At 40.2% G+C, this 27308-nt stretch overlaps 1 long non-coding RNA gene across 1 annotated transcript in view; it reads left to right on the top strand.

Annotated features, from left to right (window-relative positions):
* Positions 1-27308, top strand: part of LOC112545835 (uncharacterized) — a 156358-nt gene that overhangs the window by 114407 nt on the left and 14643 nt on the right. Inside the window, exon 3 of the long non-coding RNA XR_012905691.1 lies at positions 14503-14569. This is a non-coding gene — a long non-coding RNA (uncharacterized LOC112545835). The remainder of the gene's footprint in view (positions 1-14502; positions 14570-27308) is intronic.

Here is a 27308-nt window from a genome sequence, read left to right as displayed (position 1 = left end):
TATAACAGAAATGTCCTTGATTTAAACAGAAAACCTGAACATTATTCACTAGTGTGTGATTAATAGATCAGACAATAAACAAAGCTGCATGAATAGTAAATATGATTCTAATAGGTACAATTTTCAAAGGCACATATGTGATTTAGAAGAATAAATCAATGTAACTTAGGATCATATGTTACTTAGATGTTTATGACATTTCTACCCAATAGCCCTTATTTTGTCCCAATAACATTCTGCTTACTGGCACTCTAGAAGCATAGGGAAATACACAGCGAGTGATTCTGCGTCTATTGATAATTCAGCTATTTAGAGAACGTAATAGTCACTCCTATCTTATGAAGCTTTAACAGTTTAAGAACATATTCAAGCCAATTTGTTTCTTTATCATTTTTTCCTCATATCTATGCATAATTCTATGTCTCAGTCAGAAAAAGAATGTTAAGAAATGGATGTATGAATATTGTTGTGATTAAAAGCATCAAAGTCAGCTCACTACATTTATACAGTCATCTTATTTGTTAGTATTTGGAGAACTGGTGAGTTTACGGAATCTCAAAAGTTTCACAAATGATATCACTGAATTTGGCAGAAAATGTTTTTCCTGTTTTGCAAATATTTTTGATCATTTAAATTTTTTTCCCAACTCAAATAAGCACAAGAACTCAAGACCATAACAACATGATTTTTCCCAAGTTTGGAGCAATTTGAAATTTTTGATCATTTCAAAATGTTTTACTTCAGTTTCAATCTTTTTAAAATAATTTTTTAGTCAACTTAGCTTACATTTCTAATTGAAAAGTCACTTGGAACGGGGAAACCAGATTTAATCAGTACAAAAATATAAACACAAAACATTTCAATAATACAAAACTTAATTTTTTTTCCAAAAAATATTTGTGTTAAGAGCAAAGATTTATCAAAAACCAATCATCTTTTGTGACCAGTTTGTGTTTGGGCAAATCAACATTTTTTATTAGCTCTTTGATGAATGATTGTTTGTCTGAAAATTCATACCGAAAAATGAGTTAATCATTATTTGCTATTTATTTTTTCACCAGTTTAAAAGTATTCAGAACGCACCTAAGTTCTTTGCTGTCTAAAGATGGAATTAATCATGTGCTTCAGTTGATTGCTGAACTGACGTTTCAGTCATTTAGCCAAGAAGCAAAAAACATATCATGTAATATGTTAAGCATGCCTCCTCCCTTTCTAGTGGATGGGTCTACACACAAATGGAGTTAGTCCTTTAGCTCGGGTACTCTGCTTTTGGCCCCTAGCATGTGGAAGGCTGAAGGCTGAAAGTCCTAAGTTCATTTCTTGCAGATAACATACAACGGGGGTTGTTACTTTTAGAGTCCTGGAGTCTTAAAATTACTCTCTGTCTTCAGGGGATTTCCTGACTTGCAAGGTGAATTCCATTGAATAATACCGAGTTTCTTCTATTAAAGAAAGAACTCACTCCTCACAGGGCGGGTAGACACTGTAAGGCTTCAGGGTGACTAACCGCACCTCATGAATACTGATTAGCAATCCTTGGAAGCAACCAGTTCACAAACAGCCTGTTGTCTGAAAAACTATTCTATGGGTTTGCAAATTTCTTCACCTCTACACAGTGCAAATTTTCATAATTAATGTTATTCAAAACAGCCCTGATAGGAGACCTCCATGAATCACGTGGAGAAAAGCAATATTTTTGAGACAGTTCCCTGCAAAATTTATTTTAATGGTTCACATATTTTGAACAGCCATCAGATAAGCATAGAGGGCTAACCTTCAGTTAGGCTAAAATGGCATAGTATTATTAAGGCCAACAGACAAGATCCTCACCTGGTGTAAATGGACACAGCTTCCCTGATGACAGTGTGGTGGAGAATCTGAACCAATGTATCCACACTGACACCAGCTGAGAATCTGGTTCCAAGCTTAGATTCTTCTCTGAACAAATAGCCTCCCATGAAGTTCCACATCTTACAGTTGAACCTAGTGTTTCCTGGCCCAATAAGCCCATCTACTTTGAACAAACTTTAATAAGCTTTAAAAAATGGTCACTTTTTAGTTAGTATAGAATTGATTGAGCAAAATACGCTAAGAATATTATTCAGCAAATTAATCAATTAGCTAATGTTTGGACAACACTCTGAGGGCAGAAGAAGAAAAAGCCTGAGACTCGCGTATCATTTTCTGCTTAGCAGTTTGTGCACAGTTACCACAATTTGTGTGTGCAAATGACAAACAAGGTATCAGTATAGCCCTTTGTGCTGGGAGTGACCTGATTTGCTTGTACAGCTGCTGAGATCACACATGTAAATTTCACAAGCACTTTTGTGCATAGACCTTAGGCAGCTGCTCAATAAATGCAGTTGTCAGTATGTAATAACTATATAAAGTGCCAAATATTAATTCATTGTTATGGGAGCCTTTCTTGCACGCCTCTTGAACACATAGCAGAGACTATGCCACAAATAATTTAGCAAAAACATTTCAGAGGCAGGTAAGAATCACTTTTTTGAACCTTTTCCTTTGGTTCATTCTTCATTGAGTGTGGGGGAATGTTGAAGGACAAGCCTCCTAGAGAACCTCAGAAAACTGTATATTATTTTCCTAACTGTTCCTCTTTTAGCAGGAAACCAGCACTGTTTTAAGTTATTTGGATCCACTTACAACTCTTTCATATCTCATAGTAAACGGAGGCCTGGAAAATAGACCCAACAGATCTATTTAAGGAATAATTATCTATTTTGGTGAGAATAATAGTAAAAAAAGCTTACATATTTCTTTTTTTAGTGCATACCTGTTTGCCTTTTAAGTTTTAGATACACGTCATGTTTATTTACTTTTTTCCCCTCAGGCGTATGTATTAACTAAGACATCAACATCATTTTTAGATTTTTAGATGGCAGATAATTTAAAGAAGGGATTGTTTTTTAAATTTTTATTGTATAATTCTAAGCATACTGACAATATTAAAATATGAAATAATTAATAAATATTAACCACTGATAATAAAATATTTAGGATTTCACCAGGATTTCTGGTTAAGAAAAAAGGAAAGGAAAATTACTTCACATTTTCATGCATATAGCAGTTGTTGTTCGCAATAGTAGTTGCTGTAGTTCACAATATTGTTAACTTTTCCCAATCATGGACAAATTTAACAATTAATTTATGACAAAAAATTAAGCCTAGGGTAACGAAGAAAAATTGTGAACAATCATTAAATCATTTTAACAGCATTTTTAGAATTAGTGTTTTAACAGCATTTTTTTGAAAGTGCTGGCTTCTTTCTGCTGCAGGTCGATTTGTCAAAGTGCTATTAAGAATTTTCAGTTATAAAAAAAATGGAGTGAACCTTTATTTTTTTCCCTCTAATTTATTACGCTTGATTACGCAGCTGGAATGGGAAGGTAGCTGCTGTTTGTAGTTAAATAACTCCTCACAATTTCTTAAAGAAATGATCTTCAAAGCTTTAATGGGTCAGTGGCTCAAGTACAAAGGAAAGATTGATTTTCATACTCCCACTCTTTGTTCCCAAAGTTTAAAACAGACACGTTCTGGTAAATTAGTTTGTCTATGTTATTAATGGAAGAACTTATTAAACTCCCATAAATACATGGTGGTATCTCACTTAAAACACAGAATGCATTTGCTTTGAAAAAATACATGTCTAAAAGTAAACAGGGGTGTAATATTTTCATTTGATTTCAGAAATGTGCCTCAAAAGACAGAAGGCTGGAGAATCGGGGGTTTGCAAAATGTATTAGGTATGCATAATGGTGAACAGTACAAAGCGTGTAAAGCTCGAGTTGCTCCAAAAATATGTTATTTGCATTTAATGAAAAGCATTCACGTATTGGCATGTGGCAAGGCTATGGAAAGGAGTATTTGAAAGGAGAGATATAGTTCTGGTGAAACACCCTTTCTATATAAGGTCCACATACATGGTTCTCATCTGAATTCTGGGAGATAGTTTGTTAAAGCTGAAATAATCTTTGTGTCAGGGCACTCAAGAATATTGGCACAGAGTAGAGCTATTGGAAAAAAATAATCTCCAAGGGTATGTCTACACTAGAAAGTTAGTTCGAACTAACGGACGTTAGTTCGAACTAACTTTCCTATGCGCTACACTAGCGCTCCGCTAGTTCGAATTTGAATCGAACTAGCGGAGCGCTTAGTTCGAACTAGGAAAACCTCATTTTACGAGGACTAACGCCTAGTTCGAACTAGCTAGTTCGAACTAAGGGCTGTGTAGCCCTTTAGTTCGAACTAGTGGGAGGCTAGCCCTCCCCAGGTTTCCCTGGTGGCCACTCTGGCCAACACCAGGGAAACTCTATGCCCCCCTCCCGGCCCCGGACCCCTTAAAGGGGCACGGGCTGGCTACGGTGCCCGTGCCAGGTGCAAGCCTGCCAGCACCCAGCTAGCAGACCCTGCACCTGGCACGGCACAGAGCCACCCACCCGATGCCTCCCAGCCCACCCCCTCTTGCCGGGACCAGGCTGGCGGCTCCCGGGAGCTTGCCCTGGACCGCAAGAGGCGGGCACCTTCCTGGGCTAGTGCGGACATCGTGGACCTCGTCCACGATCTCCGCACTAGGCCCAGGAAAGTGGCCGGATAGGGCAGGAGAGCTGCCAGCCTGGCCACCCAGGAGCAGGTGTGCATGAAAATCAAGGGGGTCCACTGAGACCCCCGACCCTGAGCCCTGAGCTTACAATGGCCGTCCTGGGTCAGACCAAAGGTCCATCTAGCCCAGTAGCCTCTCTGCCAACAGCGGCCAACCCTAGGGACCCTGGAGGGGATGGACCGAAGACAATGACCAAGCCATTTGTCTCGTGCCATCCCTCTCCAGCCTTCCACAAACTTTGGGCAGGGACACCACTCCTACCCTCTGGCTAATAGGACTCCATGGACCCAACCTCCATCACTTGATCTCACTTCCCTTTAAAGTCTGTTCTAGTTGTAGCCTTCACAGCCTCCTGCAGCAAGGAGTTCCGCAGGTTAACTATTTGCTTTGGGAAGAAGAACAACTTTCTCTTACTAGTTTGAAGCCTGCTACCCATTCCTTTCCTTTGGTGTCCTCTAGTCCTTCTTTATGGGAACTCAGGAAGAACTTTTCTGAATGCACCCTCTCCACCCAACCCCTGCTTTTAGAGACCTCTATCCTGTCCCCCCTCCGTCTCCTCTTTTCTAAGCTGAACAGTCCCAGTCTCTGTAGCCTCTCTTCATCTGGGACCTGTTCCCAACCCCTGATCATGTTAGTTGCCCTCCCCTCTCCCAGCCTTTCTCTTCCCCTCTCCCACCTCCTTTTCCCAGTCTCCCCCAGTTTTTTTCAATAAAGACAGAGTCAATGTTGGAAGAAACGTTAGCTTTATTTTGTACATCAAGAAGAAGGGGGGCTAGGGAAGGGCAAGTGGAAGAAGGTGAGGGAGGAATGGGGCACGAGCCCCCGATGGGGAGGACTGGGCTGGCTCTGCGGGCTTCTGGGGGTGGAAGCTCTCCTGCAGCCCCCCAATTACTCCCTCTCCCCAGATGGCAGCCTGCGGCAAGTGCAGCCGGGCTGATGGCCGAGTGGTGTGATGTGCCCAGTGTGGGCACTCAGGGCACTCCAAGCCAGAACTTCTTTGCAAGCGGGGCACCCCTTAGAACTGTGTGTCCGGGGTGGGGGTCGGGACCCTTTAAGCGCAGCCCTCGGCTAGCCTGAGACAGTATCTCCACGCTCTAAGTCCTCCTTTTATGCCCTGCCGGCACTGCTTCCGGCCATCATTAAGCCCTGTTCAGAGTCCACTCAATGTGGACTTACTAGTTCGAACTAGCAAAACGCTAGTTCGAACTAGTTTTTAGTTCTAGATGCGTTAGTTCGAACTAGCTTAGTTCGAATTAACTAATTCGAACTAAGTTAGTTCGAACTAGCGCTGTAGTGTAGACGTACCCCAACTTTGAACAGCAGTCATGGCGGTGGCTGAAAAAGCAAAGGAACTAGTGTAAATTGCCATAGCTCCATTTACATGGCTGAGGACTTGCCCCAGAGTCCATATCATCCTCCATACAAGGGGAATAATTCTGATAAGTTTCAAATGGACTGAAGGGCAAAGTGCTCCCACTGTGTCCTTTCCTTTGCACTTGCCTAACTGCGGAGGAGGGCATGTCACCACTGCAAAGTAAATATCCTGAGATCTGCAGATAAGTCCCACAGATCTTGGGCAGTCCATGGAGAGGGAAAGCCTCTTCGCATTGCCCCTGAGTTTCCCTGCCCTGGTGATGTGACTTCCCCAGGAAATTTTAATTTGATTTTCTCATCATCAGTGAAAGGCGTTATTTCATCAGCTTGATAATAATAAACTAGAGCCACAATTCACTCTCAGGGTCCCACTCTACAGTAATATCACTCCCTGAGTCAGAGCCCAGTGCCATTATTATCTCTGCAAACCATTTGACATTGAATAGTGTGCTGCTGTTCACATGTGTATCTAATCATCTCACCCTGGGCCTGATCCCTCAGGGTGTTGAGAATTCTCAGCTACTCTAAGGACATTGGGGGCTCACTAGTAGCCCTCTTGATGTCACTGTTCTGCCTCAACCCACGTTTCAGGGTTGTGTGACTGCAGGAGGTGGTGAATGTTCCTCACGGCCAGTGCTCATGTTCTCCAGGTGGAGGAGGGGATTGTTGTTTGTACTGAGGGCGGGATGTTTCTTGTCCTCCTCACTCTCTCACTGAAGCTAGGCAATGTTCAAGAAACTATAAGAAAGATGATCTGCTATTGTGCTGTCTGCTACAACATGCTTTTAGGAGGACACAGTCTATAAGCTACTAAGATGGGTAGGCCTCCAACTGACATCATACATATTATAGTTGCTAGTCTGAGGGCACTTGCTGCATCTCTTCGAAGGAGAAGCGCAGGGCGCCCTACTATGTAATGTGTAGAGCTAGCTGATAGACCACTATTCTATCAGGAAGTGCCATTTAAAAAAAATCAGAACATTTTGCAGAAACGTGTAGATTTCAATAACCCTTTAAAGGGCGCAGTAAAACTGTGTGGTTTTTTTCGAAGAAGGTATGCATATCTTCTTCCGTTTTTTTTCCTGGAAGAGGATTTTCCAATATTTGGCACATCTACACGGGGCCAAATGTCGGAAAAAAACCCTCTTTAGGAAGCTCCCTCTACTCCCTTCTCTTTTGGAAGGAAAGATTTTGACTTCCAATTTCAAAATTACTTTTCTTTTCTCTGACAAGCAACACGATACTGGAAAAAAGTTGAAGTCACAATTATATGTTCTGATTGTCTCAAAAATGTTTCAGTTGACCCCAATTATTTTTGAAGAATTGTGTTTTGTAGGAAATTCATAATGGTTTTGCTTTATTCCATTTTGGGATAGAGAGATAGGTTAAAATCACAGAATTCCCCCTGAAATGGAAAATGGACTTTCCACACAGCTCTAGTAATAGCTACTTGGCTCCATCATCCAGACAAATTATCAAGCTGGTTCTTCTGTATGCTACATACTGGCAGCATGCCTTCCCTCTGCCCCCACCTCAGCCTTACTCCTTCATGTGAGGGCAGGATTTCACCCAGAAATGAAGAGATGGCATAGCTATGGGAATAAAGAAAAAAAATCAAGACATGCACTCTCTGGGTACATCTACACTGCACATTTATTTTGGAATAAGCTATTCTGGAATAAATACTCTGAAATAGCTTGTTTTGAAATATAGTATCTACATAGCAAATGCCCATCAAAATAGCACTGAGCTATTTCGAAATAGAGTGTCCATACTCATTGGCCACTAAATCGCAATGAAGGCCACCTGGAAGCACGTCAGGAAGGGCATCAGGACAGAACTCTCTTCCTGGAGCAGCTGCCTGAGGCTATCTGAGGCTCGAGCTTAAAGGGATCCCCCTGTACAGCCATGTCTCAGGCTTTTTTCCTTTGCCTACCTCCTCAAGGGACAGCAAAGCCCTTTCTTTGCCTGCTGTGATTGTGGACACCTCAGCACTCTAGCCATAGAGATAGAGCTGCCTCTGGGGAGTCAGTGGGCTGCCTTCCTGGCTCTGCAGGAACACAACCCACAGCTCATTGCAGGGAGCTTCCTCATTTCTCTGCAGGCAGTACGAGCCCACCCACCCTCGTCTGTACACCGTGCACCACCACTTCTAGTGTCTGGTCACCAGTTCCAATCGGTGGGACCAGATCATTATGGAGTGGTGGGATGACCAGCAGTGGCTCCAGAATTTCTGCATGCAGCAGGAGACCTTTCTGGAGCTGTGTGAGTGGCTTGCTCTGCCCTCAGGTGACGCCAACACGAGACCCACCATCCCCGTCCACAAGTGAGTAGCTATTGCATCTGGAAGCGCACCACACTAAACAGCTACTAATCCGTCAGAAACCAGTTCAGTATGGAGAGATCAATCATCGGGGCCATGGTCATGCAAGTAAGGCACTCTCTCATGGTATTGTCCCAGGAGAGAATGAACTTCTCAAATCGGGTTCCCTAGGGAAGGAAGTGGTGGTGGTGGAAGCCTCCTCCTCAGGAGGTTTTTCAGTCCTGCCTTCACAAAGGCGGGGGATAGGATAAGTAGGGGGTTGTTCCTGTGTGTGGAGGAGAGGGGAGATGGGCTCATGGATGTCCGGAAGGCCCTGGCAACCCTGTGATTCTCTGTTTGTTTGTCATCGTCTACCTGGGCTTTAATTCGAACTACCTAGTCCGTGCTGCATATAGCCAAGGGCAGGTAGTTCAAACTATGGGGCATTTAAAAATGGCAGCGACTGGGAACAGGCAAATGAAGCCCGGGATATTTAAATCCCGGGCTTCATTTGCAAGTTTGAATACCTACATTAGCCACCCTAGTTTGTAGTAGAGTGGCAGTGTAGACATACCCTAGGAGAGGGAGGAGCGAGTTGGGAAGCAGAGGGGAGATGAGAACCTAGGGTATGTCTACACTACCCCGCTAGTTCGAACTAGCTGGGTAATGTAGGCATACCGCACTTGCAAATGAAGCCCAGGATTTGAATTTCCCAGGCTTCATTTGAATAAGCCGGGTGCCACCATTTTTAAATCCCGGCTGATTCGAACCCCGTGCCGCGTGGCTATACGCGGCACGAACTAGGTAGTTTTTATACGCTGTATTTTCTAAATAATTCTCTATAGGAAAACATACTTACTGTATGTCCGCTTATACTGTCTTATTGCCCTCTGATGTGTTGATTAGAAAATTGTCCATTACAGGACAATCATTCTTAGCAGAAATGGACCCAGCATAAACCTGCATCATATTGGAACTCCCTTGAACTTAAGAAAACTCAAATTCCTGCCTGGATCTGAGCTTTCCCAACTGGTCCCATCTTTAGGTATTGTATGTTCACTAGTTATACAGCTTAGTATCTGTATCAGACTGGATCAGGGGATTGTGACAGGAGAGGTGACATGACACATGGAAATACTGACCTGGCATCTGGCAAGTATGTATACAATTATATACATAACCCTTTTGCCAAGTAGTTAACACCAGCAAAAAGGACATGGTTCAAAATAGGTAAGGTCCCTCTGACATATAACTGAACCATCTTGATCGAGTTCCAACCCAGATACCTTCCCTGTGTGCCCTTAATAGGCAAAATTTCTCCACTCACAAGTACTCAGACTGCATACAAACAAGGAAATCTTTACTGTGGAAGAACAGTCATAAACTTGGGGAAACACAGAAACAGAACATAAATGCAAATAGAGAGTAACTCCTGCCCCATCCGGTAACTTTGGCAGCAGTTCATTTAATTTGTTTCCCACCCACCAGTAAGAACGTCCCACAGGAAATGGTTATTGACTGCACCCCCTCACCATCCACCAAACACCACTCACAGTTTAGATCAAAGAGTATTAGTAGGCCAGGTGTCTCAATGCAGATCTGTCTCCAGGCCCAAGGGAATTGCTTTCCTGTCCCTGCAAAAAAGTGCAACCAGCTTAGTGATTCAGGTTTAAAGTGCCAGGTAGGCATCTACTCAGCAATGTTGCTTTCATCTGCACTGTCTTTGTCAGCAAAGCCCTCAATCCCTCTCTCATTGCAGAGTTCTCTGCACCTTTTACAGCAAAGACCCTATGGTAAGGAAACCAAGAGACCTTGAGCCAATGTCCTGGCTGCTTGGAAATGAGCCCTTTGTCACTTGGGAGCCTCTCTGGATGCCCACTGCCCAAATCCGAGTTCCCGTATAGTAATGGCAGCTCTCCAGGCATCACTAGAAGAATTGTGGGTAGGTAGCTTATACAAAGGAAGCTACCTATGACAGCCATTTTCCCTTTTGACAAACAGAGAGAGTACAGAGTTCTCTGGAGCTTCTGGCTATAAGGTTTATATACACAAATAGAAATATGCATAATAAGTAGGTACCTATGGATTTATTTTCATGTTTGGAAAAATGGCCTAACATACCATGTTTTTTTAGTAGGACATTCACTGCACTACTAAGAAGAAATCTCTTTACAACCATTATTGACATACATCTTCCTCTTGGATGGAACATACCTTATAACACTCTGGAACACTACACAATAGTTGGGCCAGGAAGATAAGGAAAACACCATGTTGAATTGAAATTATAAGAAGGGAAGAGGTTGCAAGTAAGCAAAATATCATTTTTCTGACTGGGTTAATGTTTATATTTTTGTAGAAAGTGTTACGGGACCATTAATACAGGCAAGCGGTCAGGTTGTCTTTGATTTTATGTCGAATCCAAAGGAAAACATCCTCCAACATCTTGCAAGAGAACGTCTCCACAGAGAAGCAAAAATGACAGTGACCGAATAATCAACATTGCTCCCAAAAATATACAACATTTTCTTGGCCTTATACACAAATATAGACCCTATCTTTATGGTCAAACCAGCACTATAGATCAATTGATCCAATCAATCTAACTTAGCCTTTTGTCCACATGGCTGAATCTTTGTAGTCTTGGAGTGCTGACTCCCAAGTATTTAAAAATAGAGATAGCAATAATCATACATTTCTCTTGGTTCCTTTGAAACATGTAGGAGAAACTGCTTGATTAGTATTTTGAAAAGAGAGTGTGTAAAAGGCCTTACTGAGGCAAAGCCAAGGCTGAGCTCTGATGTGATCACAGCCTGAGATGGTCTGTCTATAGGTTAAATACTATTTAGGATTCTGTAAAGACTGGGGTGGGAAATATTTCGTTAGTCTTTGAAGCATGAATGGATGTGGAGCTTTCAGAGGTCTGTAAACTACAATATTCTCTCTGCAAAAACTGATTTTTGTTATAGTGTTAAAACAAAATAAAAGAAATAACAAAAATCCACCCTTCTCTTATACTCTTACATGGATTTTGGATCCTTTTTGTTGGCAGAAAATTTTACTAATCTCTAAAGGATATATTTTCTATGCTTCCTTAGACAACCTAAGTGAAGAGAATTCCAAAGATTTCTGGGAAAGCTTTTTAGTGGAGGGAGTAGAGATTAAGTTTTTCCCTCCTGGTATTCCTATAATTTACAAGACACACATAAAACTAATAACTTTGTGATTACATGGAAAATACCATATAAATACATAGTAATTACAAATTCATGCAGATTACTTGGTAAATACATTGAAGTTATGGAGTAGTTCAAAGATTAATTATCCTGTAACTTACAGTATTTAAATCATTTTTTCTAATATACAAATACATTTATAGAGACTTCAAGGCTAGTGCAGAAGGGGTTGTGATGGTTATGATCTGAGAGGAAAAAATGAAATTTGACAGGCATGGATTATTTAAAGCATGCAGATGTGAGCCATATAACCATTACACTTTGATGCAAATCATTGAGGAAAGTACAGGAGGAATGGCCTGTACATAAAGGTGGTGGGCAAAATAAGGATTTCCTGCTATGACTTGAAATTTAAACAAATAATTATTTAAGTGGCAGCACAGCATTACATTCCTTGTTGCATGCATTAATGTCAACATCTGGTACCAACATTTTGACAATTCTATTAAAATGCTTCACCATTCCCTATCTAACACCTGTTAACTCTAATTTTCTTTCCCGAGACGCACACCAGCAGACAATGTAGATTCCAAATCATTTATCACTTTTAAAGTGCTTCCATATGGATTGGGAGAGGGGGAGTAAGGATAGGAGGGGTCTATCTTAGCCTTAGGCAAGCGTTTTCTGAATGCATTAAAATTCAGTATTTAAAGAAAAAGAGTGTAGACACCAATGTTTCATAGCATTCATGTCTGGTAATTATTAGCCTAAATTATGGCTCACACATGACTTGACAAAGTGGACCATGCATTTAAAAAAGCTGTTCAATATATATGCACTACTCAATATGTTCCAAGTTATTGAGATGTCAGTCAGTAATCATAAAGCAAACAGCTCTCACTGGAAGGGAACTGCTAAGAGGGCGATGAGCCTCAAGGGACTATCTAAAAATGTCAGAAATGTTACAGTCTAAATGAATGACATCAACAAGGGATCATGTGTCTAAAAATGCGCACAATTAGTTAATATATTACAGTACAATGCTACATCTCAACCAAAATAAGCTGCAGTAGTAGTATGAGGTAAAGAGTATAATAAAAGCATGGATATTTTTGAGAATGTGTTTCCCTCAAATGAAAAGCCATTGCATATGTTTAGTAAATATTATGGAAAAATAAAAAGAATGCATGCTTTGGTGTATTTATAGTGCTGGGTATTATGGAAATGGAAAGAACTGTGTAATATCCTTTATCTACATGTGCATAATAGGCTTGCTTATCATTATGTATATTAAATCAATCCTCATGTTGCTCGTATCATGCAGAGCAAGGTGTACTGTGAATTAATGCATTATTTGTAATCTCTCACCTTTTACAATGCCGACCATACAAGTCAATCAGCCCTTGCACAGAGATGAGTGTTGTGTACAATATTTTATACTTATTTGCATTTGCAGTGCAGTATCCTTCTACGGGAGATAAGACCCAAACCTGGTCCCACTGAAGTAAATGGGAGTTTTTCCAATGACTTTAGCGGGTGTAAATTTGGGCCCATAGATAGATTTACACCAAGGATTTTAAGATAAATGGTGTGATGTATTTATATGGAACCCTTTGGATGTTTGAGACTTGTTTGTCTGCATTCTGGGCTATCCAGAATTTGTTCTGAAATTCATATAGCAACTGAAATTTATGTATCAGGCATGCCAGTCATTGGAAAGTTTTGGATCTTCCTTGAAATATTTGAGAAATAGGCCTTCCTCTGTTTATTGTTTTTTAAGTCACAACAGAAAAGTGTACCAACAAACAGAAGACATTTAATATAAAAGAAGTGTCAGGAACTGCAAATGTATAAGTAGGTGGACAGTTTAAAAAGTCCATCAACACACACATATACACCTACACTTTCTCACATCTGCTGTTTACTAAATAACATTTCAGCACAGTTTTCATCTTATAAGGAGAGTGTTTGAAAGTTGGAATAAGTGCACTTAATTAAAGGAAGGCTGTGAAAATGTGCACTAATCTGATATGACTAATAGCAAAGTGCATGAAATTGCTAATTAGAATTTCATTAAAGGTGCTGCTTTATCAGACTGCGAATATCACAACCTTTAAAATTCTTTCAGGAAGGCTTAATTCCTTTTCAAACAGAAATATTCTTTAAAGACATTTGATTTGTTCTGAAGGAATTTATAGCTTAGACTGAAACATAAAATGTTGCCAATATTCCAGAGGAGTAATATTTGAATACAAAATATATATCAGGTACTTTCTTTCATCAGTCAGATGAATAATTTTATGAACACATTATTGTTCAAATAATGCAATCAGCTAAGAAAATAAAATGTAATCTTCAGATTATTTAAGACATGGTTTGTTTTATGCTTAAATTGTAATGCTTGATATGTTTTCGTTTTAAAAGGGAAAAGGGAGAAAAAGGCTTGGTTCAAAAGTAATTTGTGAAAGTTATTTATAAAAATATGGATGTGAATGGCATTTTGTATGAAAATACAAGTTCCAGAAAGGGCTAGGAAATGTTACCTTCAAAAACTCTTAGAAATCCATCAGAAACCCTTGGTTATTATGCAATTCTGACTTTTAACAATAGTAACAAAATTTTAATTATCCTTTTTAAGTGAAGGAGATTAACATTAGAAAAAAACTGAGCTACATGTAAACAAATTGTTTTATATTTAGAACAAATGTTAAATGCATTTTTGGGTTAGTTTCTCTCTTTTCATATGACAATTGTTCCTTCACATCTTTTCACTTACATCTGTTTTCTTGACAGATACATACATCTCCACCACTGAGATATTCTTTTAATTTATGGCATTTATTTTGTTTTTTTGCAATTTTATATGTATCTTCATTTTCCCCATTCAGAACTGGTATGTGCAATTCTTCCATTGCACAACACAGGCAGTGGAATCCTGCAGTCCTTCAGAAACAGAACTCCCATTGCTTGAGTAAAGGAATACAGGATTGGGCTCTGGATTTCTTAATGAAAATTCATTTTATCTTTAGGTCCTCATCCAAAGAAATCAGCGGAGAGGCTCCCATGAACTGCAATAGACTTTGGGTCAGGCCTTGGGTGAGTTCACAGCTATAGTTTTTACACAGGCAAAATTTCCATTTACTTGAGCATCAAATCCTGCTCCATTTCTGAAGTTTTGTGAATTTACTTTGGTCTGGAAGTGACTGACAGTTTTGCTTGCATGAGCTATGACTGCAGGATTGGGCCCTAAATGGCTTTGTTCCCATTGAATATCCACACTTGATTCAACACTTAAAGTTTCCAGCATACATAAATAACATATAACATTACTTAAAATTAAAGATCATTGAAGCTGCATAGGTTTTAGACATATTACAAAATATTCAACCAGGCTCTTCGTCTGTGGATCACAATTATCATTATTAATACTGGCAAAAATCTACTTTTGCTAGAATTTAATATGCAGAGCACATTTTTAGAAACTCAAATTAAAAACTAATCAATGCAAATTTACATGACAAAAAGATTCTTGAAAATGGATAAAGTATGAACAGAAGAATCTTTATTTAGGAGATAGTATATTATTACTTTGAGCATTTTTAAAACCACACGTCAATTAGAGTTTGGTAAGATTTCAGTTCTTGTTATAGGTATTTTTATGCCAGTACGTATTTTATCAGTTGGACAAAGTAGCACATAAAAGTCAATTCAGTTTTCCTTCATAAATATGCCAACTTTCTTTATGCCCATTTGCTTTCTACAATAAATACATTGATAAAAAAATCAGTCTAGACTTAAATGAATGAAAATTATGCTTGTTAAATCTAAAGTCTCGAGTCAAAAGTGAGGTGTCAATCTTACCTAACTAACTTCTAAGCAAGGCAAACAAAGCTGCAAATTAGAATGTTTAAGTTTAAATACAGAATTATTGTTCAAATATAGAAAACAATGATTTGGTTGTTCTTTTCGTAGCTATATGATTAAGACTATTTAGGACTCATTTTATGCAAAATAAATGACACATAATTGTGATTTAATTCATTTTAAGTAAATGTCTAGAAAAACAATGGTCCATACCTTGTTACCTGTCAATAATTACATTTAAAACAGTATGTAGAAGTTAAAAATAAATAATTGTTCAGAAACACACACACACTCACTAAAAGTATCATATACTACTTTTCTATAATTGAAACAAGGCCATTGGCTGGAACAGAATCATGAATGTACTTCTTTATTTTATTACTCTGATTTATTTTTCCTTTTATAATACCACTACTCTAGGATGCAACATGCTTAGATCCCCACTGCTAAGAATGGTGAGCATGCTGCATATATTTACACTGCATTCCTATTAGGAGCTGTGTTTAGTAAACTCTTTGCTGACATTTACAATTTTGTTATTCAGAAATTATAAAATAGATTTACATTTCCATGCAAAAGAAATAACATTAGAGGCTCTCTCCTTCTCTAGTAATGTATGTACATTTTCTTTTCTGCAGCTGGGTGGGCCTGTTGTCTGCCTGCTATCTGGCCAGAAGGAACTCAGAAATACATTACTTCAGCCAGCCACGAGAGTGAGGTCTTGGGTTGGCCCAATACATGTCCATAATTTTCAGCTCTGGGCAGGAGGGTGTCCCCACATTTTCATTTTGACTGAAAAGTAATAGCAGGAAAGTCACAGCATGTCTCTGTGTTTTACAGGGAATGTAGATAGTTCATAAGAAAGAGGCAGCTTCCATCAACATGCAGAGCTCTGGAACTGATTAGTGTCATACATGGAGGTGGATTCTCCCTGCAAAAGAATGCTCAAGTGAAATCCTATCAAAAAAGAAACTTGTAGTATCAGACATGGGTCCTATGTTCTGTAAGCACCCTCAGGACACTTTACAAGGAACAAAAGGGAATGCTGTGTACACGCAGACTAGCTTGCCCTTGTATTGGCCAAGGAGTGTTACTGTATCTTTCCTGCTGAGATATAAAGTAATGCAATGGCGGGCCTTCCCATTCTCTCATATGTGACAACAGTAGCACATGCAGAGAGCCAGAGTGTATAAAAAAAGTTACTATTGAGTTTCTTTTGAAAGTTTGTTGTAATCAACTTAAAGTTCATGAAGGAGGCAGCTAGCCCTGATAGTGACTGGACTTGCACCCATGTTACAGAAGGCAGAAATAGATTTATATTTCCATGGACAGAAATAACATTCGAAGCTCTCTCTGCTCCTCCTTTAGCATTCTTCTATTTCATCCCACAAAATGTGGACGGCTGCAGCTCAGACATCTTCCCAATGCTGTCAATCCTGTTTGGGGGTCTTCTCATTGGCTTGTCTATTTGGTACCTCTGTGGTGAAATTGCCAACTAATGTAATAAGTAGCATCAAATATTTGGGTGTGGCTATTTTATCTGATAATCTGCTGCTAGTCTGAGATTTCCAGTTCATTGCATGTATGTCACCTGAACAAACAGTCATCAAATAGTGAAAGATTTTGGATGTGGGCCGATTTTGAGGCATTGGCTAAGGCATGAAAGGATCTGTATATTATTATCAGGTCTCAAGCAATTCAGTCTCTCTATAATAGTTTTCCCCCTATAGATTGAATATGTACATTACAAAGCAGGGCTCTATTTAGGCCACTGCATCACGTATCCCTTATTCAATGCCTGTTGGTCCACAGGGATGAAAGTCTGCTACTGCTAACTGCCAACTGGTGAAATTACTTCTTTAGCTCTAGTGGTAGAAGCTCACCCTTCTAATGCTGGAGGAGGCCCCAGATACAATACCCGGTAATGCCCCACGATGGTATTTTTTGGATGTACAAGATTCACAAACCAGAATGGAAAAAGGTTTTATTGAAAACGTTCTAAAACAAATTGTCCAGGCATTTGGGCAGTTGAAAACGCTCTTGGAAACATCCGATTTGGGATATCAGAATATGCCACAGTAAGCTTATATTTTGGTCTATTTATATTCTGGTGTGAATATGAGGAATATCCCTGACCATGACTGAATTCAAGCAAATGGTATTAGGCTGGGCCTTACCTGTTGTAAAAATGCAACTGAAGCTTTTAATACTTAATTGGTTTTTCTAATGGCAGACACACATTTTAAATGTCTGGTAGGTTTTATTCACATGGTAAATCAAATGGCCAGACAGAAAAGGTTGCTTGCTCTTCCCCAATAGAGTGTATGAATTAAGTCTACTAGTTACAGTCATTGTTCCAATACCTATCATTGGATACAGTCGTGTGCAGCATAGAGAGGGTATGGCAGTGAGAAGCAAGAGGCCACATGTAGAGTTTGTAAGACTTTATGAGTCATGCTAAAACACCATCTTTATTACCTGTAAAATAACTTGGGATCTCTCCTTTCCTTTTCTTCTATTTTCTTTCTCCCATTTCTTCTGTGATTGATTGTCTTTCTTTTGCTTCTTTGCCTGTTCTGGCTTCAATTTTTAATTTCCTCAGTTGCCTTATTTCTAAACTGACCAGCTCTGGTTGTCCCCACTCCCATTCCTGTCTCCCCCAGATGGGTGAGCCACCCAAGCACCTGCCTGGAGTTTCAGACAGGGCAGAACTCAGTTATTCCACTGCTTATGGCACTTCCGTCTACATTTCTATTTTTAGGCTATGTCTACACACCAGATTTTTTGTGGAAGAGGATATGCAAATGGAATGCTCATTTGCATATCTTCTTTTGATTCTTTTTGCAGAAGATATTTTGCCGTTAAAAAAGCCTCATGTAGACAGGGCCATTTGTTGGAAAAAACCCTTTTTCACAAGATCCTGTAAACTTCGATTTTTGAGGAATAAGGGATTTTGCTAAAAAAGTTTTTTTTTCTGACAAATGGCCCCGTCTACACGGGGCTTTTTAGTGGCAAAACCTCTTCCACAAAAAGAATTGGAAGAAGATATGCAAATGAATGCACCATTTGCATATCCTCTTCCACAAAAAAACCACAGTGTAGACATAGCCTTAGTGTGCTGGCTTTATCAGACATAGTACAGGTATGTCTGGCTGAGCGGGAAATTATAGCTCCAGCTCCAGTGTAGGTATCGCTATCTTTGTACCATCCCTTCAGTTATCCTCTTTTACATCCCAGATTCCTGGCTTCTTGTTGCATTGCTCATGATCCCATTGTATAAACAAGTCACTGTTGCTTTAGGTTATCACAAAAATCCATACAAACACTGATTTTCCTTAAGTTACAAGGGAGAGCCTCTTTCCCATTTAAATGCTGATGTCTATTGGATGTGCTTCTCCTAAGAACAAGTTGTTTTGAGAGTGTGGAAAAAACAGCATGAGCACTCTATTTGAAAAAGAAAAATGATTCTTTTCTTTTGCTGCCTCAGGTCTGAAAACACAGCTTTGTGGACAAGCTGCCAGGATCTGGAATATTTTATCTTAACCTTTATGTGTAATCCTGAAAGCCTACCTAATCAATTGAAGATCATGAAATATTAGTCTTAATACTGCAAAATGCTGCTTTATAATTCACATAACAAGCTCCTAAATAATTCAAATAGCAAACATATCCTGCTACTCAGTGATGGGAGGTTGTTTAGATCAGCAGGAGAATGTCAACACATGCCGCATTTCATGGATCTATTGCATTTCGAGAACCCTATTAAGTTAATTGCTGGTTTCTGACAGCAGAGAGCATGCTGGGAGCACAGCAAGCTTTATTAGCCTTTCGGGCATTTGCAGACATCAGCCATTTTGCCCCTACTTGCATGTACCAAGAACAGCATGGAAAACATAAATCAAATTACAAGACAATAAATGCTCTTGGCACACCTTAGTGCTAGATTCATTTGCAAATCTAAAAGAGGTTCTAATGTCAATTGTTTTGTCTCTTAAATTTTACAACAATACTCTCTATATATCGCAAAACTCTAATAAGGAGCAATCAAGCAATTACACCATTTTGCACTGCATATATAATGCACATAAAATGTAATCAAAATGTGGTGCCTCACATCTATTTAATGAAGCTACATTAAAGGCTATAAATAGAAAAGTAGTTTCAGAGTAGATCTGCTTCACAATATACTTTTTTCATTGGTTACCTATTCTGTAGTATTGACATGCATAGGAATTCTTCGTTATATATATATTTTTAACCACTATTTTGGTTTCTACCTACCTACCATATCCTATGGTTTAACACACTAAGTTTTAACTATTTTTCACTCCACTTTAATTTTAAATAACATAGGATACATCTACCCAGCAGGGCTAATGTTGAATTAAGCTACGCAACTTCAGCTGCATGAATTACGCAGCTAAAGTCAAAATAACTTAATTCGGCTTTTGGCGCTGTCTACACAGCAGGAAGATGAAGAAAGAACACTCTTCCTTCTACTTCCCTTATTCCTTGTGAAATGAGTGTTACCATGAGTCGGAGTAAGAAGTCCTCCAGCTTGACATTATTTCAAAAGAAAGGCTTGCAGTATAGACGCGGACTTTGTTATTTCAGAGTAATGTCAGTTATTCCGAAATAACACTGCTGTGTAGATGTACCCATAATGATTTCAAAGAATTCCCAGAGAGAGTGAAAGAAAAAATAGTCTTTCTAGAATCATGGACATTTGAGATGGAGAAGTCCTTTCAAGTTACTTAGGGGCCTGATCCAAAGCCAGTTGAAGTCAATGGAAAGTTTTCAAGGGACACCAGTGGACTTTGGATCAAATGTGTGGTCTATTAATTAGTTTGCACATTACAGATAACTTAGTAGTTCTATTAGTTTCAGTGGATTTCATCCATTATATATATGACTGTATAAAGTGAAATTACACAGGTGTAAAGATCAGCGAACAATCCGCTAGCATTATAATGGTTGTATGCTACAACTATAGTTTTAAGTCAAGTTGCTAAAACAGAGTTTATGCACAAAAATAACGTAGTTGCATCCCAAGGGTCATAAAAGCGATATAAAACTGAGTTACTTCTCAGAAATTAGCCAGTGGAGAAAGAAAACATATAGTTTAAAACACACTTCATTACTGCCCGGATGAAGCATCTCTTTTTCTACTATGCACTCATCGCTGATTCACAATTTAATATTGAGTCAAGTTCATGAAGCTTTGTATTTCATGACTTATCTTTTCATTAGCCACCACAACATCAGCCAGTGTTACATAAATATTACAAACATGTTTCTCAAGCATGACTGAGCTTCTTTGGTCTTGATACTATCCATCTCAGGTGTGTAAAAAAAAAATCTAAATTAAATTTGAAAGCCTGCAAAATTCAAGTTTTTTCGTTTCATTTAGGAAGTTCTCTCTCTTTCTCTCTCTCTCTCTCACACACACATAACACTGTTTTGTGTATTTGTAGTGCAGGGTATTTTTTATTTATATGAAAGACATTCAGCTCTGTGTGAGAACTCTTTGGTACGGAGACTTAAACCTGCATTACACATGCTTCAGCAATGCAAGTTGGTACCCACAGTTTTGGGCGGGCTTTTATGGCCAATTCCACTGCATTTATATTGCTATTTTTGGCCATGTTTTGGTGGGTAAATTTAGAATGGGTATGTCTATCAAAGCTGCAATCAGATCTTTGTTGCAGTTCTGATGTACCCTAAATTTTGCAGCTCTTTGTTTGAAAATAGGAAGTCAGGAGTAAAAGTTTCCTCCAATTAAGGGAACTATATAATGTTGACAATGACCCTTTCACATCATTTTGTAAGAGATGGATGCCTCTGTTCTGCTTTCCCTGGTGAGATAAAATATATTCCTCTTGAAATGCCTATGGCCTGCATTAGCTCATGGAATCAGAACACTATAGTGAAACTTGTAGCCAGGGATCTGAATACAACACTTAGGTGGCCTCACCAGGCATTAAATAAATGTGCAGGCCCAAGCATTCCAATCAAATCTCTCTCAGGTCTCTTAATACATTTTTTCAGTATATGCTTTATAAATTAAAAGCCTTTCATGTATAGATTACGATTCAAAGGTGATAAAGCTTTATTTGGAATGTCTTGCTAAAGACAAAATTGGTGAAGTGTTTTCATGTCCCTGAGTGGGCACCTGAGATCATAGCAGCAGATGTAAAATTTAAATTGAAGTGCCTCGCCCAGGCCACTGTACATGTATGAAATGGGTAAAATGCTAAGCACTCTTCAGTAGCGAGTCTCTGTGGGTTGAAGGCAGCAGATGTGGGATTGCAATCATTAAGGGCTATGTCTACACTACAGAATTTTTGGGGGAAAATGGCCATTTTTCCAAAAAAACTTCACTTATGTCCACACTGCAATTGCGTTCTTTCAGACAAAAATTGAAAGAACAGATGGGTTTTTCTGACACTGGTAAACCTCTTTCTATGAAGAGGAAGCCTTTTTCCAAAAGAGCTCTTTCAGAAAAAGGTGTGTGTGGACAGGGAAGAGGGAGTTCTTTCAAAAGAAGAGGAAAGAGGAAAAAGCACAGGTGCCTGGTGGCCACTCTGTCCATAGTAATCACAGCTTAAATGCGAGATAGTGTCCATTCAGTGTGGACACTGTCTTTTGAAAAAGCTTTTTTGATGTGCTTTGGCAGTGTGGATGCTCTCTTTTGGAAGAAGTTTTTTTGGAAGATCTCTTCTGGAAAAGCTTCTTCTGAAAGATGTCTGCAGTCTAAGGCCGTGTCCAGACTCAGGGCTTTTTTTGGGAAAAGTAGCCTTTTCCCGAAAAAACTTCCCCTGCGTCCAGACTCAAGCCGCGTTCTTTCGAAATTATTTCGAAAGAACGCGGCTTTTCTTTCGATGGCGGTAAACCTCAATTTACGAGGAATAACGCCTTCTTTCGAAAGTCCCTCTTTCGAAAGAAGGCGTTCTTCAATGTAAAGAGGCCGTCTTCGAAAGAGAGCATCCAGACTCGCTGGGTGCTCTCTTTCGAAAAAGCGGATTTCTCTTTCGAAAGATCCGCCTGCAGTCTAGACGCGATCTTTTGAAAGAGGCTCTTTCGAAAGATGCTTTCGAAAGAGCCTCTTTCGAAAGAAGCCTGCAGTCTAGACATAGCCTAAATGTAGCCAAGGTGGTCAGGTAGAGCCCTGAATTCCCTTCTGTAAGAGTTTTTTTATCCACTGCAGCTCATACAAGACAAATGAATCTAACATGTTGGAACTGCATCCATATTTGAACTTTCACGAGGGCGCCTGCTGTACATGTTTCGCTAGAGGAAAAATATTTGCTTTTCATCTAATGAGCTTGTCCCTTTTCCTGGGCTGCTAACAATAATGGTATTTAGCATGGAACAACAACATGACAGATCTTGGAGTGTCATGCCAATAAGTGGTCTCTGATAACAGAGAACAGACTGGAAAAATCAGTAGTTAGATGTAGAGGTTATGAATTGTTTGGGCTGTTTTACAATTTACTGGAAAGTATATACCCCTGAAACTTTTGCTGTGGAATCTAAAATATTAGGCACCCAGCAGAGTTTTATACAGTAGTTTTCTCTAATCTCAAAAACATCTGTTCATTTTAAAAAGTAAATCTGTACACAGTTTACATTTTAAGGAGGGTTAGATGCCACTCTTCAATTTCCTTTTAAAAATAATTCACAGTATTTGCAGTCAGAGCTTTCTTTGCCCCTGCTGTTTAAAGTGAAATGATTCCACTATGTTTAATATCACAGCACCATTCTCCTTTAGCCACAACCTTAGCATATTGAGGAATGCAAAAGAATAAAAGAGCTTTTGGAGACAAGGAGCAGATTTTTATTGTATCCAGTACATATCACCTTATGGATTACCCATTCATTATTACGCTTTGTTCCATTTTCTAGCACAAATTAGATTTACCTCAATTTAAGGCTGAGATGAAGTTCTGAAGCTTCGTTTCCTTTTTTTTTTGCTTCAAAGGAGAAAAGTCTCAAAAACACATACACACACAGGACTCGCACCACACAGAATTGATTTTTCTGGAGGCAGTTCTTCCATTCAGTGACTTAACTGGAGATCCTTTTTCTGGTAATGCCTATCCAGCAAATCAAGGGTTGGCAGAAGGAGCAGGGAGACAGTAACTGGCAGATTTCTTTCTTTTCCCCCAGCCACTGGTGTTGGTGTCCAGATTGCCTGTGGCACTATGAATTTGTTATTCAACAAATCTTCAAAAAGGAGACCGTTTGTACAATAGCCACAGCAGGATTGCTGTTCCTTGTCTTATTCTTTGAGCCACAGCAAATAAAAGACTACACATCCACAGAACACTTCACAATAACATCCTCCACTCATAATCATAAGATACTTTCCTGGTGACTTTACAGCAACCCCAAAATAGTGGAGGATAAGGAGGGAGTCTTTAGAACTTTCTGACAAAATGTGTTTCCTTTACAAAATTAACCCATTTTAAACAGTGCTAATATTTATTTGCTTCTGTTTGTGTAGGTGGCAACCCACCCCTCTTAGTAGTATCTGAGGGTATGTCTACACTACCACCCTAGTTCGAACTAGGGCGGTAATGTAGTCAACCGGAGTTGCAAATGAAGCCCGGGATTTGAATTTCCCGGGCTTCATTTGCATGTTGCCGGGTGCCGCCATTTTTAAATGTCAGCTAGTTCGGACTCCGTGCCCCGTGGCTACACGCGGCACAAACTAGGTAGTTCGGACTAGGCTTCCTATTCCGAACTACCTGTGCTCCTCGTTCCACAGGAGTGTACCCATCATGGTAGTATCTGAGAGCCTTATAAGGAATTAACAATAAGGAACACACAGTTTCCTTCCTCTTAGTCAGTGGGGGAAATTGCTTGATTAGTCCAGGGCTTTAGACCCAGGCAGGGGGCCAGTAACCAGAGGCTACGGCTACACTGCCATTTTTTTTGTGGAAGAGGATATGTAAATTGCTCTCGCATTTGTAAATCTTCTTCTGATTCTTTTTGCGGAAGTGGTTTTGCTGATAAAAAGCCCATGTAGACGGGGCCGTTTGTTGGAAAAAAACCCTCTTTCTCAAGATCCTGTAAACCTCAATTTTTGAGGAATAGGGGATCTTTTAAAAGAGGTTTTTTTCCCGACAAATGGCCCTGTCTACATGGGGCTTTTTAGCGGCAAAACCGCTTCCGCAAAAAGAATCAGAAGATATGCAAATATGAGTGATTTGCATATCTACTTCCGCAAAAGAACGGCAGTGTAGCTGTAGCCTGAGGGACTGAAAACCTCAGGCTTTGCTTTGGGTGATGGGGTTTGGCTTCAACCTGGGCCTCAGCAAATCTAAGCCAGCCCCAGTGACACCAGGCCTGCTGATGTGGGATGGGTTATTCAAAGGGGCCCCGAGCGCCTGGCTGCTGCTGCTGCTAATTGCTGCAGGAGTGCCGGAGCACTGCTCCACGTGGCTCTGAGGGATGGGGGAATGGGGGGGTGCATTGTGGTCTGGGTGCACTAAGGGCTGACTGCTCTGGCCTCTGCCTTTTACGCCTGATGCCTGCCCCTTGTGGGGGCATGGTGGTGATCTCCTCACACCTTGTCTCAGGGCCTGCAATGTCTGTTGGCCCTGTTTGATGACCCCACTAAAATGGGGTCATGGCCTACTATGGGGTCTCAATCCACAGTCTGGAAAATGCTGGTCTTGAGTTCAGGGGTGTTTGGTCCTGCTCTGAGTTCAGGGAACTGGACTTGATGACAGTTTGAGGTACCTTCCAGTCCTATGTTTCTATGACAAGTTTATAGGCTTCTTTCAATGTCTTCCTGTTTCCAGTGATCATATACGTTAATAGTTTAACTGGTCTGGGAGAATATAGCTAGGGTGGGAGGTCATGGTTGGTCATGGTGGGAGGACCACTGATTTGGATGTAGAAGGTGGGGTGATCAACTGGTTATCTAAGGTGTTTGTACACAAATGCGAGAAGCCTGGGAAACAAACAGGAAGAATTAGAAGCCTTGGCCCAGTTGAAGATCTATGATTTGATTGGAATAACGGAGACTTGGTGGGATGACTCACATGACTGGAGCACTGTCGTGGAAGAGTATAAACTGTTCAGGAAGAACAGACGGGGAAGAAAAGGAAGCGGAGTTGCATTGTATGTAAGAGAGCAGTATGATTGCTTGAAGCTCCAGTATTTAGAGGGAGAAAAGACTGTTGAGAGTCTATGGGTAAAGTTTACCCATATGGAAGCAACAGAGGTGATGTTATGGTTGGGGTTGGCTATAGACCACCGGATCAGATGAGGCTTTCTTTGGACAACTGAGAGAAGCTTCCAGATCACAGGCCCTGGTTCTCATGGGCGACTTTAATCACCCTGACATCTCTGGGAGACCAATACAGCAGTACACAGACAATCCAGGGAGTTTTTGGAGAATGTTGGGGATAACTTCTTGGTACAAATGCTGAGGGAACCAACCAGGGGCCATGCACAGCTTTACCTGCTGCTCACAAACAGGGAGGAACTAGTAGGGGAAGTAGATCTGGGTGACAACGTGGGAAGCAGTGATCATGAGATGATAGATTTCAGGATCCTGACCAAAGGAAGAAAGAAGGGTAGCAAAATACATACCCTGGACTTCAAAAGAGCAGACTTTGACTCCTTCAGAGAACTGATGGGAAGGATTCCATGGGATGCTTACATGAAGGGGAGAGGAATCCAGGAGAGCTGGCAGTATTTTAAAGAATTCTTATTGAAGGCACAGGAAGAAACCATCCCGATGTGCAGCAAGAAAAGCAAATATGTTAGGTGACCAGATTGGCTTACCGGGGACATCCTTGGTGAGCTTAAACACAAAAAGGAAGCTTACAAGAAGTGGAAACTTGGACAGATGACTAGGGAGGAGTATAAATATATTCCTTGAGAATGCAGGGGAGTTATCAGGAAGGCAAAAGTGCAATTGGAATTGCAGCTAGCAAGGGATGTGAAGGATAACAAGAAAGGTTTCTACAGGCATGTTAGCAATAAGAGGGTGATCAGAGAGTGCGTGGGGCCCTTATTGAATGAGGGAGGTAACCTAGTGACAGTTGATGTGGGAAAAGCTGAAGTACTCAATGCTTTCTTTGCCTTGTCTTTACGGACAAGGTCAGCTCCCAGACAAATGCACTAGGCAATGCGGCATGAGAAGGAGGTGGATAGCCCTTGGTGGGGAAAGAACAAGTTAGGAACTATTTAGAAAAGCTAAATGGATACACAAATCCATTGGTCCCGGATTTAATGCATTTGAGGGTACTGAGGGAGTTGGCAAGTGTCATTGCGGAGCCTTTGTCTATTATCTTTGAAAACTTGTGGAGATCGGGAGAGATCCCGGATGACTGGAAAAAGCCAAATGTAGTGCCTATCTTTAAAAAAGAGAAGAAGGACAATCCAGGGAACTACAGACCAGTCAGCCTTACCTCAGTACCCGGAAAAATCATGGAGGGGATCCTCAAAGAATCCATTTTGAAGCACTTGGAAGAGGGAAAAATGATCAGGAATATTCAACATGGATTCACAAAGGGCAAGTCGTACCTGACCAATCTGATTAGCTTCTTTGTTGAGGTAACTGGCTCTGTAGATATGGGAAAGTCAGTGGATGTTCTATACCTTGACTTTAGCAAAGCTTTTCATATGTTCTTCCACAATATTCTTGCCAGCAAGTTAAGGGATTATGGATTGGATAAATGGACTGTAAGATGGATAGAAAGCTGGATCGACTGTTGGGCACAATGGGTAGTGATCAATGGCTCAATGTCAGGTTGGAGGTCGGTTTCTAGCAGAGTGCCCCAAGGATCTGTTCTTGGATCGGTTTTATTCAACATCTTTATTAATAACCTGGATGAGGGGATGGATTGCACCCTCAGCAAGTTCCCAGATGACACTAAGCTAGGTGGAGAGGTAGATATGCTGGAGGGCAAAGATAGGGTCCAGAGTGACCTGAACAGATTAGAGGATTGGG

Source organism: Pelodiscus sinensis, chromosome 8 (assembly GCF_049634645.1).
Source record: "Pelodiscus sinensis isolate JC-2024 chromosome 8, ASM4963464v1, whole genome shotgun sequence".
NCBI classification, from domain to species: Eukaryota; Metazoa; Chordata; order Testudines; family Trionychidae; genus Pelodiscus; species Pelodiscus sinensis.
This window is presented reverse-complemented; position numbering and strand designations above follow the sequence as displayed.